General features: G+C 42.7%; 1 long non-coding RNA gene across 1 annotated transcript; it reads right to left on the bottom strand.

The window, feature by feature from the left end:
• On the bottom strand, nucleotides 1-9,651 carry LOC121929638. Its single transcript, XR_006103710.1, has 3 exons — nucleotides 9,565-9,651; nucleotides 501-696; nucleotides 1-110 (listed from the first exon to the last, which is right to left on the bottom strand). It is a non-coding gene; the product is annotated as an uncharacterized LOC121929638 (long non-coding RNA).
• Nucleotides 9,652-11,381: the final 1,730 nt, after the last annotated feature.

The raw sequence follows: 11,381 nt of genomic DNA, 5'->3' as shown, positions 1-11,381 counted from the left end.
GGCTTGGATGCACAGGATGAAACCACTGGTGATACAACCCCAAGCTCTCGTTTCTGAATAATTTACCTGGCACAGTACCAGGGCTTAAGACGCTGGGAATCATTTCTGTTCTGGATGACAAAATAAAAGGTCAGGCGTGTCTGCCAGGAATGGCCAAAACATAAATATTCCCTCTCTCCCTCCCTCAAGAAAAAAAGAAAGAAATCAAATCAAATCCTTTTGCTTGGTTTAACGCCTATGCCTCCGTTCCTCCTTGCTTGCTTACCTCTTCTGATTAGACTAGGTTACATTACACTTGGTCATGGGAATGTAGTCTGAGGCTGAGCTTGAAACTATGGGGAATAGCCAGCAGAGTGTCTGAGAAGGAAAAGGGGAATCTTTATGACATTCCTTCCAGTTAAAGCAAGTAGCAATTGACCAAAACATGCTGAACATCCATACTCAGATGTTACATGAGGGGTGAAAGATGAACCCTTGATTCGCCCCCCCCCCCAACTTACTTCATTTCCCAAAGGGCCTTTGCTCTCCTTGACAGACTCTGTCCCTTGCATCAATTAGGGTTGCCATTGGGCAGTCCCTGAGGCAGGACACTATCTGGATGCCTTCAGTTTCATCCTTTTTCATGTCCTTGCAGCTCACTTTCATCTTTGATGCTGCAGTAATTTATCACATCTTGCCTTGTTGCCTTTCTTGCTTCTAAGTGAGAGGGAACAAAAAAATTTAAGGCCAAACTTTCAGGGCAATTGTAAATAAGTCTTAAGCGAGATACTTTCTGAAGTGACACTTTAAAAGTAAAGTTAAAAGATATAGCTGTGTTCATCTGTAAGATCAATATGTAAAGATATTTTGCAGCACCTTTGAGATGAACTGAAAGAAAGAAGTTGGTAGCATGAGCTTTCGTAGATTTCAGTCCACTTCCTCAGATGCAGAGTGTGTTTGCATGTGTGTGTGTTCAAATTTCAGAATCTTTCCCCCTTTCTGAATCTATTACCTGCCAGAAATGGATTCGCAGAACTCTTCACTTCTGTATTTTCAAAAGGAGATGGGCTAATTAACTTAGGCTGGGAGTTTTGACACAAAGTCGGCTAATTAGTTTGCAAAGAACATCATCCATTTCTAGGTTCAAAGTAAAGCAAACTGCAGACAGAGTTGAAACTTGTGGGGGGTTTTTCAGCTAATGTAAGAATGAAATGGAGGACAGGGGTGCATACCATTTCAGAAGGAAAAATTCTGCTCCACTTGGCAGAAGAGTAAATTTATCAGGACAGCCAGGGTTGTGTAGTGGTTTGAGTGTTGGACTACAGCTCTGGAGACCAGAGTTCAAATTCCTGCTCAGCCATGGAAACCCACTGGGCAAGTTACATTCTCTCAGCCTCAGAGGAAGACAAAGGCAAACTACCTCTGAACAAATCTTGCCAAGAAAACCCTGTAATAGGTTTGCCTTAGGGTCACTATAAGTCAGAAATGACATGAAGGTACAACAAGCACAGACTTGTCAGGTCAGAGGCATCCCGGGTTCTGATATTTCAGAGCCAAGATGTGACCGTTGGTGATATCAGAGAGAAGCCCTTCCAGTGATGTTAAACAGTCCATAATTTAATAGCACATCCATTGAGCATAATTATTCAACGTATATCATTCAAATAAAAATAAAAGGTTATTAAAAAGAAAATATTTATCTGCTTGGAAATTATATTTTCCAGGCTCCGCTTCAAACAGACCCCCCCCCCATTTTTTTTACCAACTTTGTTTGTAGTCACTGCTTCTTAAGATCACATACATTTCAATGAAATAAAGTTTCCCCAGTTTTGTTTTAAACAGAAAAAAAAATCACTTTAAAAATGCAAGCTCTAATTTTTATATATGTAATCTTTATTGATATATTTACAATTAATATACAATGCTTCCCACATAATGTCTCAATATTCTTTCCTTTCTTTCCCCCTCCCCCCACACTCTGTTTAATCATTGCTACACATATTTATAGCCAATATTTACCCTAATATTTTCTCATTAGCACGTTACCTCTCATATTCAAAATACTGTTTTGTTTGGTGCAAGAAACTGTGCATATTCCGAAGTCTTTTTTCTGCTTCATTATCACAAAACTCTAACGTAACTATTCTCTCCATTATATTTATCAATAATATTTCTTACATAAATTATACTTTATACTTAAAAGTCTTCTCCTGTTAACTCTCATGTAGAACATCTTTGTTTACAGAAAGCAACTACAGGTTCCCAGATACATTCTTCTTCAGTCATTTTATCTGAAAGAGACAATATTATTTTGTCCATTTCTATTATATCTAGCAACTTTTTCAACCATTCATCAATACTAGGCATATCGTTTCTTCCCCAGTACTTAGCTAGCATTATTCTAGCAGTTGCTATCATATACAATAGTGGTTTTAAGATCTTTCTGGCATTTTCATTTACAACCATGATTAATAAATATAATTCCGGTTCTAGGGGATACTCTTGTTTGTATATTTTTTTGGATTATATTATGTATATCTTTCCAATATTTTTAACCTTTACGCACAACCACCACATATGATAAAATGTTCCTGAGTGTTCCATACATTTCCAGCATTTCCCATTTTTGTTTCCATACATTAAAAAAAAATGCAAGCACTTATTTAAACACATGTTTGCTCTCCTCTGGATGAGGAGTCAGTTTTGTTTGAGTAGAGAGGCAAAGGAGAAAGAATAGGAGAGACAGGGGAGATTATCGCACTGGGTTCTGAGAACGTTCTCATCACGTGATGAGAACGGAACGCATTTGAGTATACCGCACGTATGTGTTCCAATCGGGTTCTCAGAACGATTAAATGTGTTCCAAATGTGTTCCAGGAGGGTACAGATTTGAATGTGTTCCCAGCGAGCTGAAACATGATGAAAACGTTCCAACAGAAGTGTGTGCGGTATTCTTATCCGTTCTCAAATCCGTTCCCTCATTCCTCCGTCTCCTGATTGGCTGAAAGAATGACAGGCAGGGAGGCAGGGAGACAGGGAGGCGAGCGACTGCAGTGAGGGAAGGTGTGTGTGTGTGTGTGAGAGAGAGAGAGAGAGAGAGAGAGAGAGAGGGAGGGAGAGGGGGGAAGAAGGAGGGAGGGAAGGAAGGAAAAAGGGAGGAAAGGTGGGACAAGGAAGAGAAGAGGAAAGCAGGGAAAGAGAGAGAAAGAGAGAGGGAAAGAGGAGACCAGAGCAGAGAGCAAGAGGGAGAGGGTCTGGCTGCTTCTGGGGGGGGGCCTCTAGTGTCATGTCCAGTGGGGCTCCTGTGCTGTCACAATGCAGGAGGCAGGGATGCCCAGGACCTTCTTTTCCTTCAATCCAGGAGGGAACCCACAAAAGCTCCTCTGTTTTGAGCACCACACAAAAGCAAGCAAACAACTCCCAGAATTCCATAGCAAAGAGCCAGACAAGAGTTAAAGCGGGAAGGGAAGCTCACAACCTGAAGGCACACATTACATGCACACACACAGGAGCAAAAGGGTGTCAAGGTGCCAAAAAGGGGAAATGGGATGACAGCAGAGGACTCTTATTTTCTAACCGGTTTAAAGAGCTGCAATGGCTGCCGGGGCTCTGCCCTTGGTCCAGTCCCCTCCCTTTCCCTCCGCTTGAAGAGACCTCCGTGGAGCTCCCTTAAAGCCCAGGCTGCCAAGGAGGGGACTCTGCCCTTGGCCCATCAAGTTACATAGGTTTTATCCTATTTTCTTCAAACATATGCCAGCATATGAAGCCCCAACATTTTATAGGGGCTTGCCTTCTTTCCCACCCAAGAGAATCCTCGGACTCCCTTCGGAGGGAAGACAAGCTGGGGGGGGGGCGCTTGCCTTCCTTCCCTCCCAAGAGAATCTTCGGAGGGAAGACTTCCCAGTGAGGCTGAGAAGCACTCTCCCGGCCAGAGTCCCTGAGGCTTACTGAAATCCCCCACCTCCCTTCCCATAGAAATCAATCCAAAAACTGAGTTTAAAAGGAGCAGAGGTGAGCCCTTTGGCTCTGCATTCTGGGAGAGATTTTCTAACATCTCTCTCCCCATAGACTCCTTTCGGATTGATTCCTATGGGGAAAGAGGGAAGAGAGAGAGAGATGGCAGTGGAAGGGGACCCATCCCCATGACCAAGCATCCATCCTGCCTCCCCAGAGGAAGACCCATAGGGCTCTCTGCTCTTTTTAAACTCCGTTTTTGGATTGATTCCTATGGGGAAAGAGGGAAGAGAGAGAGATGGCCAGGACATCCCCATAGCCAAGCATCCTCTGCCTCCCCAGAGGAAGACCCATAGGGCTCTCTGCTCTTTTAAACTCCGTTTTTGGATTGATTCCTATGGGGAAAGAGGGAAGAGAGAGAGATGGCAGGACATCCCCATAGCCAAGCATCCCTCTGCCCCCCAGAGGAAGACACATAGGGCTCACTGCTCTTTTTAAACTCCGTTTTTGGGATTGATTCCTATGGGGAAAGAGGGAAGAGAGAGAGATGGCAGGACATCCCCATAGCCAAGCATCCTCTGCCTCCCCAGAGGAAGACCCATAGGGCTCACTGCTCTTTTTTAACCTCCGTTTTTGGATTGATTCCTATGGGGAAGGGAGGTGAGGGATTTCAGTAAGCCAAGCCTCCCTTTTCCCTCTTTCCTGGGAGCAGTGCCTCTCCCAAGCCGTCCAACCACTGAGTGGCGACGTCATCAGAACACAGCCCACAAAACGTAATACAGCAAACCGTTCTGAGAACGGTTTCAAGAAAAAGGAATCACAGTGCGGTAAACTGCCGTTCTGATCACGTTCTGATCACGTTTTGATTACTAATGCGGTAATATCCGTTCCAGGAACGTTCTCATCACGTGATGATACGGAACGTTCTCAGAACGCAGTGCGATAATCTCCATAGTGAGAGGGAAGAAAAATGCTGATGATGAATGCCGTGAGAAGTGATGTTGGAGAAATCAGAGGAAAATGAAAAAGAGAGGAATGATGAAGATATTTAGGATCAGGGCAGGGGGAAGAAGGGGAAAGAGAGAGAGGGAGGGGGCCTAGAGAAGAAGAAGAGTACCATTGTTTTAACTATTTCAAAAATAGATTCTAAGATTTTTTTTACAGATTTTAAAAATGAATACCAGTACTCATTTTCAAAGAGTATCTTAATATGTTTTTATCTTTTTATTTTTTAAATTGGTTTTTATTTGTTCATCTCCTTGGGTGCCCTTAACTGTTGGGAGGCAATACCAAAATACTTAAAATAAAATAAAGTAAAGCTAGGAAATTTATCACATTGAGCTAGAAAAAGAGAACAGAATAAAAGTGTCTTCAGTTGATTCTTATCATACAACATTGTGTCCGCCCTGCTGCTGCCTTGTAATTTGTGACTGTAACACACCTTTTCATTGACAGGCAACACTTGTCAGTAGGCTCTCAGTCTCAATCCGATTGCTGCCTTCACACACGATAAGTCCCTTTCATTGCTGCTTCTGTAATGTAGTGTGAGTTGGCATGATTCTGCTCCTCTCCTCCTCACAGTGATTGTGCCATCAACAGCTTTCCAAAGCTGACTGCTGTTTGCACATTCACACAGCAGCCGGTTTCGGGAGATGGTTGGCAGCTGCAATAGCTTCTCTTTCTCCCTACCTCCCATCAGAAGACTGCATTTGGCAGTGTGGAAAACAGATCATGCAACCATGGGTTACCAAAGTGCTATCAGGAAAAGTGTGATAAGAAATGGTGCCAAACTGGTATGCTTCCATTCTTAAACTAGCATGATTTTATTGCATGCCTCCATGCCCAGGTCAGAGACATCCCATATCCGATCATGGCATCCAGTACCTGATCTGGATTTCTCCGGCACTTTTTGAAAGAACATTCTTTGCAAAGTGCGGGCGAAATCCGGATTGGGTACGGGACGTGATAATCTCCCAAGACAGGAAACTGTTCTGCAGTGTTGCCAACAAGCCTTGAAGATACTCCCAGAATGTTTTACCAAAATCCAAAATCCCTGGAATTCCCCAATATTTATTATTAATATTGAGTCAAAATCCCCAGAAAGAAATTAATTAAATTCCCTGGATTCCGGGCAATTCCCCAGAAATTGGCAACACTGCTGTTCTGTGGCTTTAACCATTTAGGCAAGGAAAGTGGAAACAGAACAGGAAAATCTATTAAGAAGATAGGAAAGGTCAGAAAGCAGTCATCCTGTGGCATCATATTCATTGACACCCGAGGAAGCAAATACTGCTTCCTCCCTCTGAGTCCTACTGCTGGCTACTGTTTGAGAAACCTTCAGAGGGGAAAGAGGGAGAGGAGGCAACAGAGTCTACACTAGCCACTCCAAAGCAGCTTGCAGCCATGAGGATCAGCAGCAGACATGGATTTAAAAAAAAAAATTCAAGTGAGTACTCCCAATTTGAGCTTCCTTTTTTTCATTCAGAGAGGAGAGGGGCCAAGCCTTGACATTTAAAGATCACAGCAGGATCATTAACTGCCAGCAGGTTTTTTTTTCCTTTTTATCCTCACTTCTCCTATTTGTGTAGCATGATCACAACTAGAGCACACTTGTGGAATCAATTGCCGAGTGAAAGATCAACACTTACGTAAATCCCTTTGATGTAATGATTTACTCTAGTTGGGGACTAACCATTGGATTTAAGCTGTAACCTCCAAAATGCCCCCTCAGATGTGCTCTCTGAGAATGGAGTGGCAAACTGGGAAGAGATGTTTTTCTTTTAACCCTAGTGTTATAGTTCCTCAACACAACATGACATTTCCTCCATATTCATCCACAACCTTCCCTTTTGATTGATTACGATGCAATAATTATACATTATTAAACGTAAAACCTCTCCTCTCTTCCCTGTCCCTTCTTCCTCTACACGTGAACGGCAATCCTTTCTCAATGTGTGTCAACCACTGCAAGGGCTGAATCAGATAGCAACTGGCCTGAGCGGAAGTCTACTGTGATTCCTGCTGGCACGGCAAAGCTCCCTTTAATTCACAGGGGGCTTGAAAAGCACTGAGATGGCAGAGATTGCTGTGGCAGAAGCAACTGGAAAATGTCTTGAGATTGAAACACAGACATATTAACATCACCCTTGTGGATGCTAATGACTTGCACTTTAAAATGCCAGAGGCTCATCCTGTCAGCTAAAACAAAGAAAAAACACATTTTCAGTCTCCAAAGACCTTAGATCTTTCCAAACTCTCAGGGTAAATTCAGCCATAATGTATTTTTGCAGTAGAACAGGGCAGCTCATGCATGCCACTGGGGGAATCATTGGCCAGAGTTGCTGTAGGCGGTGTAGTCAGTCTAGCTAAATAAAACAGCAGCTGAAAACCTTGGAGAGGTTAAACTAGTAATGGCGCATCCTATAATGCAATGCAATCAAATCTAAACAATATCCAAGAAGAGGGCATCGCTTACAGATACACGCTAGGCAATCCTCTTCGTTTTGTTTTTAATCACAATATGAATGGGCCAAAAAATCTGACAGACAAGATAGCTGAATATGTATTCCTTCTTATGCCAATAGAGATGACAGATGGAAATGTTTTGTCAGTGCAATCTTGAGTATGTCTACTCAGATGTAAGTCTTCTCATTTTCAGTTGAACATTGTCTCAGACAAATGAGTATATAGGTTCACAGCTTTAAATTAATTATTTAATCCTATGCTAATGCATATCCTGGAGCAGGCATTTACATGGGCATCGCCTGTTGTATCAGGCATGCTACGTCTGCAGTTCCTGGCTGCGTTCAGGTTCAAATCTATCACTGTGCGCAATACCAGGCACCTATTTCAGCACAGATCATATGTAATCAAGATAGCCAATAATCATTCTCTCCTGCAAAACACTCCCAAATAGTCCTATAAATCAATGGTTCTTAACATCAGAATCTCCAGATACTTCAGATTTATGCCAGAAGCTGCAGCCAACACTTGTAATTGGGAAGTCCAAAGACTGAGAACCACTACTGTGAAATATTTTATTTTTTTTGTGGTTTGTCTGGATGTCCTCACAAAGTCTCTTCTGAATCCTGACAATTAAATTTTTGTGAATGGGTTCTCCATCAGCATAGTTGCCTGAAACATACTTGGTCAAAACCATACACTTGCTATAAGTTCTGGAAAAGTACCATTTGTCTTGGATGAACCTCCATCTCCAACATTTTGGATGGCATGGAAGTAGCCAAGAAACATACTAGAAGAGGGATTACTCCTTCCCCCACTCTCAATGTTCATAGAAAGATCTCTGAAAATTCAGGTGTGTGGAGCTAAAGTCATCCTGCAGATCCAGGACTGAGTCTATCCATTTTCATGTGGTCTTTTTTTCCTACTGCCTGCCACTTTACAAAGCAGTATTATCTATTCTAATAGGACATGCTGTCTCATGATGTGTTGAAAATACAATCGCCACAGTTCAGTCATTTTGGCTTCTAGTGATAGTTCAGGCTTAATTTTCTCTAAGAGCCATTTGTTTGTCTTTTTGGTATTCCACGGTATCCATAGAACTCATCTCCATTTCAAATTATTTCATTTTTTTCTGTCAGCTTTCCCCACTGTCCTGCTTTTACATCCGTACATAGAATTTAATGCTATCTCTTTATATATGAGAAGCTTACCCGGTGTAATAAAATAATAGAAATTGAAGGGTCCTCATGGGCCACCAAGTATAATAAAAATATGAAGATAAAATATTGACCAAGATCCTGCATCAGGAGATGCAGCTATGGAGTGTATCGCATTGCTTTGCTCCTGCAATAGACGTGGGATGTAACTTTAAGAAAGTGGATTTTATCGCATTTCCTTGTCGCTGGGCAGTACATAGCCTGTTTACAACTCGGGCTTCTGCTGCATCTTTTCAAGAACAGGAAAACCCTGTTCTCAAAAAGGTGCTGGAGGAGCCCAAGCTGCAAATGGGCTGCATACTCCCCAGTGACAGGGAAATGCAATAGGATCCGCTTTCTCAAAGTTACATTCTGTGTCTATCAGTGACACAGTGGTTAAATGCCTGTACTGCTGCCACTCACTCTGGGTTTAACACTTAACATGGGTTAACATGGCTATGCATATTTAACATGTCAAGGTGGTTTAACAAGAAGTGGATTTGCCCTCAGTTTCAGGTTTCTTTCACCAACTGTTCTTCTCAGAAGTGTACTTGGTCAAGGGACTTTGATTTTTCTTCACTGCTCATGAATTTGTAAAAATCAGAGCAACTTACATTGGCCATGCCTCAGAGGCTTACTGATATCAATATCATCATCATCATCACCACCACCATCACCACCATCATCATTGTCAAAACAAGGCAGACTTGTTAGCATTAAAAGCACAAAAAAAACACAAAAAACACACTTTGGAAAGTCACACTCTCTTGGCGTCAGAAACAGTGAGCGCCTGCCTCAGAAGCTGACTGATATCGATATCATCATCATCATCATCATCACTATCATTGTCAAAACAAGGCAGATTTGTTAGCATTAAAAGCACAAAAAAAAACACCAAAAACAAAGTTTGGAAAAAGCACACTTTGCAAAAAAAAAAACAAAAAAAAAAAACACACTTGAAATGGCCACTCACCACCTCATCTACCTCCTCCTCCTCTTCCTCCTTGGCACCATGTGGTGCCAGGAAAGAGCCCTTTCCTCTCTCCCTGGCCCAGAAGCCTATCCACCTCCTCCTTGAGGCTGGCCAATGGCAGACTAGGGCTGGAAAAATCCCCACCCTTGCTATTCTGCCATTGGCCAGCCAGCCTCAAGGGGATGAGCTCCTCTTTTTAGCCCCGCACGCAGGTGCGCAAGCGGGACGAGTGCTAGTAACTGCTGCGGGCAGCTGTGCGGAGGAGCAGGAGGAGGAGATGGGCAGGTGACGCGGCTGCGCAGAGGAGGAGGAAGTGGGTGGGTGGGCGGCGTGGTCGCGTGGAGGAGGAGTGGGTGGCCGGCCGCATGAGCAGCCGTGGTGATGTGGGCTCAAAACCGTGAATTGGCGGCAACCGGGACGGGACCAGCCTGGTGACGGCAAAAACAGGACTGTCCCACCTGCAGGCGGGATATGGCATCCCTATGTATGACATATCCTGGAAAAGGGGGACATCTGATTACCTCCTTTGAGGTACACTCTCAGGCTACATCCACACTGCAGGAATACTCCAGTCTGACACCACTTTAACTGTCATGGCTCAATGCTATGAAATTCTGGGAACTGTAGTTTATTGTGGCACCAGAGCTCTCTCGATACAGAAAGCTAAATGTCTCACAAAACTACAGTTCCCAGAATTCCACAGCACATAGCAGTTAAAGTGATGTCAAACTGGATTATTTCTACAGCGTGGATGCAGCCTTAGTTACACTACACTACTGAAAGCAACAAATTTGAATTCCAGTATTTATGATGTTGTTAAATCTGATTTAACATCATCATAAATACTGAACAGGATGCCAGCCATTATTTATAACCACTTGCATTCAGGTGAGGGATGATCTTTTCTGTGCTGGTCCAAGAACATCCATTAGGGAACTTTTAAATACATTATGGATTGAAATGGTTAGATCAACATTTATTTGTGAATGATGAAGTAATTTTGCCCCTTCTCAAACACATACATATACATAATACGCTTCTGGATGCCCATAATGCCTGCTAAATGTCTACAGAATGTCCACTATGAGTGTTGACCCTCCATACTTAGTCATAGAGTAATCTACATATAACTGTAAATTTTTTTTATTTGCTCCTACTCAAATTCCTACACTGTTGAAATTCTGCAAATACCAGCGATCTAGAAAATGAGTATCTCAAGGTCGACAAGATAATGTTAGCAATTTATAACAGCAGACTTTTCAGATTTTTTTTAAAAAAACTTCATTCATTTCATCCTCATGTAGAGCAGTGCACAAACTCTGGAGTCAGAAGTCATTAGTCCATTGTTGCTTTGTGGTGTGTGTGTGTGTGTGTGTGTGTGTGTTTAAATGGTGCCATTTAGTGGCTCAGTCTATTTCTAACTGAGTGTGCAGTTCATTCAGGCCCTTCAGCTAAATAGGCTTGCAAAATAATATTGAGTTTCCAGTGCAATGGTTTTGCAGGTTTGTTTTATTTTATTTTCCTTTTCAAGGCTCATTTGCAAGCGTAATGGCCATGATTTTCCTCCCCCCTGCCACAACTCCCCATCCCCTCAGTGGGGAGCAAACCTAGGGGGCAAATTGCAAGCAAGCTTGTGAGCTTCCATGAGTGGCATCTTTGCCAAAGGAGCAAACTGCTCAGCACAGCTGCAGGGAAGTGCCAGCTTTTTATACTTGCAAATCACATGCATTTACAATTAGTGTGGAAGAGTGCTTTTTTTCAATACTATACTCTGTGTGAGTATGTTTCGCTTGAATAAAAGAAACAAATCACTTAGA

The sequence above is a fragment of the Sceloporus undulatus genome, chromosome 1 (genome assembly GCF_019175285.1).
Source record: "Sceloporus undulatus isolate JIND9_A2432 ecotype Alabama chromosome 1, SceUnd_v1.1, whole genome shotgun sequence".
NCBI classification, from domain to species: Eukaryota; Metazoa; Chordata; class Lepidosauria; order Squamata; family Phrynosomatidae; genus Sceloporus; species Sceloporus undulatus.
This window is presented reverse-complemented; position numbering and strand designations above follow the sequence as displayed.